General features: G+C 38.5%; 1 long non-coding RNA gene across 1 annotated transcript; it reads left to right on the forward strand.

The window, feature by feature from the left end:
• Nucleotides 1-979: 979 nt before the first annotated feature.
• LOC143290918 (uncharacterized) lies at nt 980-10,288 on the forward strand. The gene is made up of 3 exons (XR_013056453.1): nt 980-1,068; nt 9,073-9,318; nt 10,091-10,288. It is a non-coding gene; the product is annotated as an uncharacterized LOC143290918 (long non-coding RNA).
• Nucleotides 10,289-10,644: the final 356 nt, after the last annotated feature.

The following is a 10,644-nucleotide window of genomic DNA, read 5'->3' on the forward strand; positions in this document are numbered from 1 at the left end:
AGTTCGTAAAAAGAACACCATGTGAGCAGGACTGGGGCTACGTTTCGTCTGTATTCTGACAAACTTCATACCTGTGCCTTCACGTTCAACAACACCAGGCCACAGGTCTCTATCCTGTGTTCAGCTGTAAGGTGCTGGGGACTGCTGCTGGTCAGGCTCCGACCGTGTGTCTCTCTAGACCACCCGTCTCTTGGTACACCAGTGACGGGTCCATCGAGGAAAGCAGAGCTGGGAGAATTCAAGAAAGGATATTGATGACAGACCAGAACGTCAGTTTTGACAGGAATCTGCAAAATAGTATCGTTTGCAATTAGACCATAGGATATTTTGACGTGAGTCTATTTGCAAACGATGCTGCACAGTTACTGACCTCTCTCAAAAGGGTGTGTTTGTGTGCGGTGTGGGGTGTATGTGTTTAAATGTCTGTTTGTGTGTTTGTATGCATGTGAGATCAAAACCAACAATACATCAGTCTTGTGCGATGTTCCAATAATAAGTTATGTCTAATGAGTTAAAAACCTGCTTCGGTTTTAATTGTCTACATGTACCCAAAGTCATCGTTCGCAATTAGACTTGTCCGTTTGCATTTACCCTCAGGCACCCTTACTATTTCAAACGTCGATAATACGTTAAAAAGAATGAGCAGACGAACTTTTTCTGGTGCAACCAATCGAAGAAAGCCTTCAAAAACAAAGGAACTACGTTTAATTGTCGTGCGATATGTTATCTTTACAGTACTGATACACCCTTCTTGTCCCTTCGAATTCATGTTGCTTGCATTGTAATATTTTCTCCGTTTATACCCACAAAAACCACAGTGCTTGTCAAGAAAAATCCCGATGGCTTTATTTTATGCCAGTGCATAAGATGACCCGATTTTTTAGTATGACGAACAGACACGATAATGCATTCCTAGACACACGCACAAGAAAACAAACTTATGTCGGTACGCTATTCTCAAGTACGTGCGTTTGTAGCTCTTTGCCAAGAACGTGTTGACACTGAGATAAGAACAACTGGATGAAGTCTAAACACTGACGATAGGAAGCTGTTGTCGATGTCGGAAAGGTAAGGTGGTATTCCGTCCGAATGGATTGTATTTCTGACACAGAAGCGGCACGTATTTTGTATACATGCACATGTTGCAAGAACGACGGATGGACTGATTTTTCACACAATGTGTATATTTTTCATCTTAATTTGTGATGTGTCTGTTATTTGGTAATGTCAGGAATGTGTCATTTTACACTGAAGTCGATGCTAATGAGAATGAAATATTGATAGAAAACGATGATTCAGAATATGTAGACCACCTGACAACTAACCAAGAAGTATTGATTGCAATTATGTTTTTAATGGTAAGCAGCAGTTGGTTTTCTTGTATAATTCTTCAATGTTTTGATTTGAAAAGGGAATTTATCCCACTAATTGGACTGCCATTTATCCTTCCTCTTTATATATATATATTTTTATTTTTATTTTTTATAAAAGTGATACAAATGATCCAAGCAATTATAAAGGAATTTCCAACGTATGAGGTAAATTTTATTGCTCCAGAATGAACAAGAGACTGGTAGAATGGACTGAGTTGAATAGTATAGCATATGAACAGCAAGCCAGTTTTACACTTGTATACTTTATTGGCAGCTGTTCAGAAACAAATTCCAAATTATCGTAAGTTGTATGTTTCTTTTTTAGATTTCGATAAATCATCTGATTCGATTTTCAAAAAATCTATGGCCAGTACTTGTAAAAACTGGGTAAAAGGTATACTTTACCAGTACGTAAAAAGTGTGTATGAAGATGTAAAAGCAAAGATACAGTGTGGTGCAAATTTCAGTGGATACATCAGTTGTACACAAAGCGTTAAACATGAAGACCTTTTCTATTCTTATTTTTCATAAAAGAATTAGCTATAACAACAACAATAATGGTAATAATTATAATGATAGTAATTATAATAATAGTAGTAATGATAATAATAATAAGAAGAAGAAGAAGAAGAAGAAGAATAGTGATAATAAAATGCTGGCTTAGTTACCAAGTACCCTCCATCTCAGATGGGGCTCACAGTGCTTTAAAAAAAACAGTTAAGAGAAGTAACACAAACGTATGTACAAAAAAAATAAATAAATAAATAAATAAATTAAAAAAAAATCAACATGGGTGATATCAGTTTCACATTACCGAGGTCCAAAAGAAATGCATCACTTTCATCATAGTCAAAATATACACCAGGAAAACCAGGCATCACGAAGATTATACACACAAAAAAAAAAAAAAATGCGGAAGTGTGAGGGTAATGAATTCCACCGTTTGGGTCCAACAAAAGAAAAGGAACGTTCATCGAAAGTTTTTGAGCGAATCTTTGGAATACACAGTGTGCGCATATCGTTTGGAGAACGGAGTTGTCTGGATGGTGAAGACACAGAAATGGGGGAAGCGAGTTTGTGTTGACGTGTTTGTTAACCTTCGGCATGAGTCATACTGCAGCGTTTTTAACTTTCTAAGTTTTTGGACAGACGGCAAGAAGAGCATTTCTTTTATCTAAGTTCCAGTTTTAATTTCTCAAGGAGGCGTCACTGCGTTCAGACAAAATCCACATACACTACCCCACAGCTGCAACCAGCAGCATAAAAACTTAATTTCCACAATCTAATCTAGATAGAACAGTTCATGTGTCTTTGCAGTTTCTGTGGTTAGGTATTGGTGAATGGAGCTGATTTGTCAGGTTGCTGCATATGCTGACCTACAAATGTGGTTGACGTTCGTGTACACACACACACGCACACACACACACACGCACACACACACACACACACACACACATACACACACATATATATATATATATATATATATATATATATATTATAATTATGCATATGTCGAGTGTCACGTCATCTGAAAGAATGCATCATAAAACTGCATGCACATGCTGAGAAAGATATGTCTACCAGTATTGATGAAGGCTCACGCAAGTAGGAAAGGAGTGCTTTGTGTGAGTGAGAAGTGCTTCCATATTGTTATTATCATTTATTGTGACAAATGGCGCGCTGCTGTGCACAAAGGTGCCAAGTTGTGCGAGGCCAACAGGACTGCTGCAGCTGTTCAGAAGAAGCAGGCCAGAAAGTCACGGGCAAACAAGCTCCCTGACAATGATATGCCTGTCTTTGTCTGCCCCAACTGTCAGCGAACATTTCGTGCGCAGATTGGACTATTCAGCCATCTGCGCACTCACAGATAGATTCATGAGCATCCCCCCCCCCACCACCACCCTCCCCCCATCCCCCAGCTGGATGACAACGATGGTCATCATCGATCTCGATGGACACACACCACCACCACCACCATCATTTAGTTTAATTCGTAATGTGTCATCCATAATTTGACATATGTGAAGCATGATCAGTTGTAAAGTCAGTCTGTTTGACCTTGTTTGTGTAGCGTGACAGTTCTATAACGCTGCGTGTCGCCGAATAATTGATTGGAAACAAAGTAACATTGGATGACTGTATAAAGAGGCTTGGTGGGCATGATAAAGAGAACGTGACCTAAGGCAGAGCTATGTGGATATCAGGACAGAAGGGATAAAGGTTGTGATGAGTGATTATTCATGATGATTGTATGGATGTGTTATGAAAGATAACTTCAAACGCAAGAAATAGCTAATCCAGAAACCCAAAAGTTGTGATGAAGAATGTGCAGCAATAGCGTATGGTCTAGTGTGAAATGCTGTGCTGAGAACTAACGAGTAAGAGCAAAAAATATTACTTTGGTTCAAAATCCAGAAGTGTATTGTTTGTGACATTAAGAACTGCAGTTTCTGTGCTGTGTTAGGGTCAGTACCCTGATTGCTTGGGTGACAGCAGGGGAATATTTGTAAGTGGGAATAATTGTACTGCATTTGATTTGATAGAGTTGTTCACAAAACCATTTCCAGATTTTTGCTTTGCTTTGTTCTCAAATCCCACACTGTTCTGTGATCTCACACTACAGAATTGGTTAAACAGTTTGTATTCTGCGTCTAAAAGATTAAAAACTGAAGTAAACATAGACAAAATAATAATTTTACTTTCTAGAAATGCGAGTATCTGGCAGCTCGTGAACACGGAAACATTGAAAGTTCTGGAACAAACTGCTATAAGCATCTGCATACATGTTGTGAAGTGGCCGTGGCAGCTGGAGGCCAGTGTACTCAAATTTCAATGCATACCACAGGAAACAGACAAGGACCAATACTCCATGATTTTCACGTGCACTGGGACGTCAAACACGTGCTTTTTGTTTTTAACGCTTTTTGTCACTGAATAAGGTGGTTCGCCTGTTTGAAGAAGTGGCAGGCAGGATGCACATCAGACACTTTAATCGGCCCACGCGCAACTTGACGGTAGTAAAGGTTATCAAAGAACTTCACCCTCAAACTTAGGAAAACTCATGGTTGTCAAAAAGCTTGCCAGCTCAGTTTCTGAGAACGTGATCGACTTTTTATTTTGACTTTTCCCACGTTTGTCATTGTTTGGACAGTGACTCACTTACATGTCTACATGAGTTGTGATTTGCTTTTATAAACTTATATACAGTTTTGATTTCTTCTACAGGTAGAATCTGACAATAGCCATGCTATTTCTAGCTGTATTTTGCTTGTTATCTTATGGATGTCATTATTTAGATGTGGAAAAAGACATTTTTGTTTGGACAGTGACTCACTTACATGTCTACATGAGTTGTGATTTGCTTTTATAAACTTATATACAATTTTGATTTCTTCTACAGGTAGAATCTGACAATAGCCATGCTATTTCTAGCTGTATTTTGCTTGTTATCTTATGGATGTCATTATTTAGATGTGGAAATAGACATTTTTGTTGCACAAAAAATTATCAAATTATTATCATCTTCACTTTAAATGGCTGAACAGCTATCTACAATGAAACAAATTGGGAACAAATCCAAGATGCAGAATCTACAGTTATTTTCCTGTACAAAAATGTTTACTTTCTTTCTGTAACTCCCATAGTTATTATATTAACATTTATTTTCTTACCCCCAAATCCTCAAATTCTCTGAGAAGGGGAGAGCACTTTTTTCTTACAAAGTTCTCTGGCACTCAACTGGCCAGAGGAAGTGGAATCTTTGATACTTTACATTATATTTACACACGTCCTTCAAAAGGTGTACTTTGTCTTGAATTGACATCGAGTTGAAATTCTACATGTGTGTGTATGTAGCTGGCATGTGTTTAATGCACAATGTGTTTCGTAAATTACCCTCTTCAAATAGGGTTGTGGCCTTTTCTTCATTTTTTTTTTCTTTTCTTAAATATTTTAAAAATTTATCGTCTTCCCTTTCACACGCACACGCACACATGTACACACACACACACACTCTCTCTCTCTCTCTCTCGCTCGCTCGCTTACTTTACGTAAAAGTACGTAAAAAGTGTGTATGAAGCTGTAAAACCAAAGATACAGTGTGGTGCAAATTTCACTGGATACATCAGTTGTACACAAAGCGTTAAACATGAAGACCTTTTCTATTCTTATTTTTCATAAAAGAATTAGCTATAACAACAACAATAATGGTAATAAGTATAATGATAGTAATTATGATAATAGTAGTAATGATAATAATAATAATAATAATAATAATAATAATAATAATAAGAAGAAGAAGAAGAAGAAGAAGAAGAATAGTGATAATAAAATGCTGGCTTAGTTACCAAGTACCCTCCATCTCAGATGGGGCTCACAGTGCTTAAAAAAAAAAAAAAAACAGTTAAGAGAAGTAACACAAACGTATGTACAAAAAAAAAAATCAAAAAAAAAATCAACATGGGTGATATCAGTTTCACATTACCGAGGTCCAAAAGAAATGCATCACTTTCATCATAGTCAAAATATACACCAGGGAAACCAGGCATCACGAAGATTATACACACAAATGCGGAAGTGTGAGGGTAATGAATTCCACCGTTTGGGTGCAACAAAAGAAAAGGAACGTTCATCGAAAGTTTTTGAGCGAATCTTTGGAATACACAGTGTGCGCATATCGTTTGGAGAACGGAGTTGTCTGGATGGTGAAGACACAGAAATGGGGGAAGCGAGTTTGTGTTGACGTGTTTGTTAACCTTCGGCATGAGTCATACTGCAGCGTTTTTAACTTTCTAAGTTTTTGGACAGACGGCAAGAAGAGCATTTCTTTTATCTAAGTTCCAGTTTTAATTTCTCAAGGAGGCGTCACTGCGTTCAGACAAAATCCACATACACTACCCCACAGCTGCAACCAGCAGCATAAAAACTTAATTTCCACAATCTAATCTAGATAGAACAGTTCATGTGTCTTTGCAGTTTCTGTGGTTAGGTATTGGTGAATGGAGCTGATTTGTCAGGTTGCTGCATATGCTGACCTACAAATGTGGTTGACGTTCGTGTACACACACACACACACACACACACACACACACACACACACACACACACACACACACACACACACATATATATATATATATATATATATATATATATATATATATATATATATATAATTATGCATATGTCGAGTGTCACGTCATCTGAAAGAATGCATCATAAAACTGCATGCACATGCTGAGAAAGATATGTCTACCAGTATTGATGAAGGCTTACGCAAGTAGGAAAGGAGTGCTTTGTGTGAGTGAGAAGTGCTTCCATATTGTTATTATCATTTATTGTGACAAATGGCGCGCTGCTGTGCACAAAGGTGCCAAGTTGTGCGAGGCCAACAGGACTGCTGCAGCTGTTCAGAAGAAGCAGGCCAGAAAGTCACGGGCAAACAAGCTCCCTGACAATGATATGCCTGTCTTTGTCTGCCCCAACTGTCAGTGAACATTTCGTGCGCAGATTGGACTATTCAGCCATCTGCGCATTCACAGATAGATTCATGACCATCCCCCCCCACCACCACCACCCTCCCCTCACCCCCCAGCTGGATGACAACGATGGTCATCATCGATCTCAATGGACACACACCACCACCACCATCATCATTTAGTTTAATTCGTAATGTGTCATCCGTAATTTGACATATGTGAAGCATGATCAGTTGTAAACTCAGTCTGTTTGACCTTGTTTGTGTAGCGTGACAGTTCTATAACGCTGCGTGTCGCCGAATAATTGATTGGAAACAAAGTAACATTGGATGACTGTATAAAGAGGCTTGGTGGGCATGATAAAGAGAATGTGACCTAAAGCAGAGCTATGTGGATATCTGGACAGAAGGGATAAAGGTTGAGTGATTATTCATGATGATTGTATGGATGTGTTATGAAAGATAACTTCAAACGCAAGAAATAGCTAATCCAGAAACCCAAACGTAGTGATGAAGAATGTGCAGCAATAGTGTATGGTCTAGTGTGAAATGCTGTGCTGAGAACTAACGAGTAAGAGCAAAAATATTACTTTGGTCCAAAATCCAGATGTGTATTGTTTGTGACATTAAGAACTGCAAGTTTCTGTGCTGTGTTAGGGTCAGTAACCTGATTGCTTGGGTGACAGCAGGGGAATATTTGTAAGTGGGAATAATTGTACTGCATTTGATTTGATAGAGTTGTTCACAAAACCATTTCCAGATTTTTGCTTTGCTTTGTTCTCAAATCCCACACTGTTCTGTGATCTCACACTACAGAATTGGTTAAACAGTTTGTATTCTGCGTCTAAAAGATTAAAAACTGAAGTAAACATAGACAAAATAATAATTTTACTTTCTAGAAATGCGAGTATCTGGCAGCTCATGAACACGGAAACATTAAAAGTTCTGGTACAAACTGCTACAAATATCTACATACATGTTGTGAAGTGGCCGTGGCAGTTGGAGGCCAGTGTACTCAGATTTCAATGCATACCACAAGAAACAGACAAGCACCAATACTCCATGATTTTCACGTGCACTGGGACGTCAAACACGTGCTTTTTGTTTTTAACGCTTTTTGCCACTGAATAAGGTGGTTCGCTTCTTTGAAGAAGTGGCAGGCAGGATGCACATCAGACACTTTAATCGGCCCACGCGCAACTTGACGGTAGTAAAGGTTATCAAAGAACTTCACCCTCAAACTTAGGAAAACTCATGGTTGTCAAAAAGCTTGCCAGCTCAGTTTCTGAGAACGTGATCGACTTTTTATTTTGACTTTTCCCACGTTTATCATTGTTTGGACAGTGACTCACTTACATGTCTACATGAGTTGTGATTTGCTTTTATAAACTTATATACAGTTTTGATTTCTTCTACAGGTAGAATCTGACAATAGCCATGCTATTTCTAGCTGTATTTTGCTTGTTATCTTATGGATGTCATTATTTAGATGTGGAAATAGACATTTTTGTTGCACAAAAAATTATCAAATTATTATCATCTTCACTTTAAATGGCTGAACAGCTATCTACAATCAAACAAATTGGGAACAAATCCAAGATGCAGAATCTACAGTTATTTTCCTGTACAAAAATATTTACTTTCTTTCTGTAACTCCCATAGTTATTTTATTAACATTTTTTTTCTTGCCCCCAAATCCTCAAATTCTCTGTGAAAGGGAGAGCGCTTTTTTCTTACAAAGTTCTCTGGCACTCAACTGGCTAGTGGAAGTGGAATCTTTGATACCTTACATTATATTTGCACACGTCCTTCAAAAGGTGTACTTTGTCTTGAATTGACATCGAGTTGAAATTCTACATGTGTGTGTATGTAGCTGGCATGTGTTTAATGCACAATGTGTTTCGTAAATTACCCTCTTCAAATAGGGTTGTGGCCTTTTCTTCATTTTTTTTTCTTCTTTTCTTAAATATTTTAAAAATTTATCGTCTTCCCTTTCACACGCACACGCACACATGTACACACACACACACTCTCTCTCTCTCTCTCTCTCACTCTCGCTCGCTCGCTCTCTCACCCACTCTCTTCCTCCCACACACACACACACACACACACACACACACACACACACACACACACACAGAAAGAGAGACGCACAGAAACTACCAAACGCTTTTTGTGCTCTTACGACAAAGACAGACTAATGAGCAGATGTGCAGACAGACAGGACAGGAGAAGGGTCTGGTGTATCAACATGCCTTGTGCAATACACGCACAATGCAAAATGGGACGCTAACTTCCCGCGAGAGAGGGCAATTCATCATGGCGCCTATATCCCGAGCAAGCGAGTCTGCTTCGCGCATTCCAGTTTAGTAAGCAGGTCAACCATTCGGTTGTGAAGCTGGCAAGGACTGGCAGACAGACCGTGATTATTCACAGCTCACACATTTTAAGAAGGCAGACTGACAGGTTGGTGTGGTTTACGTGAGGACGCGTGATCTCTCTGTCTGTTGGTTGCTGTATGTCGGTTTGTCTACCAATCTCTTTGTCTGTCTGCGTGTTTCCTTGTATATTTGTCTTCTTTTTAATCAGGCAGAAGACAAGTCATAGTTATCCGTGTATCCGAATCTTGTTTTCTGTCTATGAGTTAATGAGTACCCCAAGGATCATTTTCATTATCAGTTTTAGGCCATTCAGTCATGGGTGGAGTTGCGAAAATCGGAGTAAAGCATGTGCTAGGTTCTTACATAGTAAACGGAACAGAAACCTAGAATTTACTGAGAAACATAAATGATTACTGACCATGGAAAGCTGAAGTTTGTGTGGAATTCCATCCAAAACAGTTCAGTGTATTTACTTTTGTGTTGATTCTGTTTGAATGTTTTATTTCAAGATTTTTTTTTCACGAACATGGGGTAGCCAACGCGTTAGATGTGTTTGAAAGTCGGGCCTCTGTTGCTTTTAAAAAAATAATGTTTATGATTTTTTTAGATAAAGAATACACCAGATGTGTTTTAGCGAACGTGCCTATTTCACCTGATATGCTGATTTTCATTTGTGATTTGGAAAAAAAATGAGCAGATAATAATTATCGGTCAGATTTTCAACCAATTACTACAAGGAAAAAGGAGATTTGATAACACTGCTGATCTCTTTACGCTGGTGAAATAACATTTCATTCATTTAGTTTCATTTTGGTCCATGTCTCTCCCTCTCTCATTCTCTTTCTCTCTGTGTGCAGATTGACCAGGGTAAAGATGAGCAAGACATCTGTTCTCAAGTCCTTCCTGTTTGGGCTTTGCGCGTGTATCAACGTTGGCATATCTGTCACCCTTATGATTGCCATGAACGCTTTGTTCACTGATTGGCTGACCTACTTTCAGGCAGATAAAGGAACCGTTTCCGCTGTCGAGGCCACGTGCGTTGGTCTATTCTTTGGAGGAGGTAATAATAATAACAATAACAATAATAATAACAATCATAATCAACATCATCATCGTAATTATTATTACTACCATCATTCGTATCATTCTTCTTCTTCTTCTTCTTCTTCTTCTTCTTAGTGGCAGTAGTAGTAGTAGTAGTAGTAGTAAGCAAATCCAAAACTTGAGCGAAGGAAACTTATATGTTGGGCGTTTTTCGACTTCATCAATGCCACTTATCTACGTGGAAATTCATTTCAACAGTGTAATGAGGTAAGCAATATTATCAAAGTTTTATTTCCGATGGTTTGAATGGATTACCCCAGAGCTTCCATGGAGGAAAGAGGTTGTTCTTCAGACCTCTGATCATCTT

Source organism: Babylonia areolata, chromosome 16 (assembly GCF_041734735.1).
Source record: "Babylonia areolata isolate BAREFJ2019XMU chromosome 16, ASM4173473v1, whole genome shotgun sequence".
Taxonomy (NCBI): domain Eukaryota; kingdom Metazoa; phylum Mollusca; class Gastropoda; order Neogastropoda; family Buccinidae; genus Babylonia; species Babylonia areolata.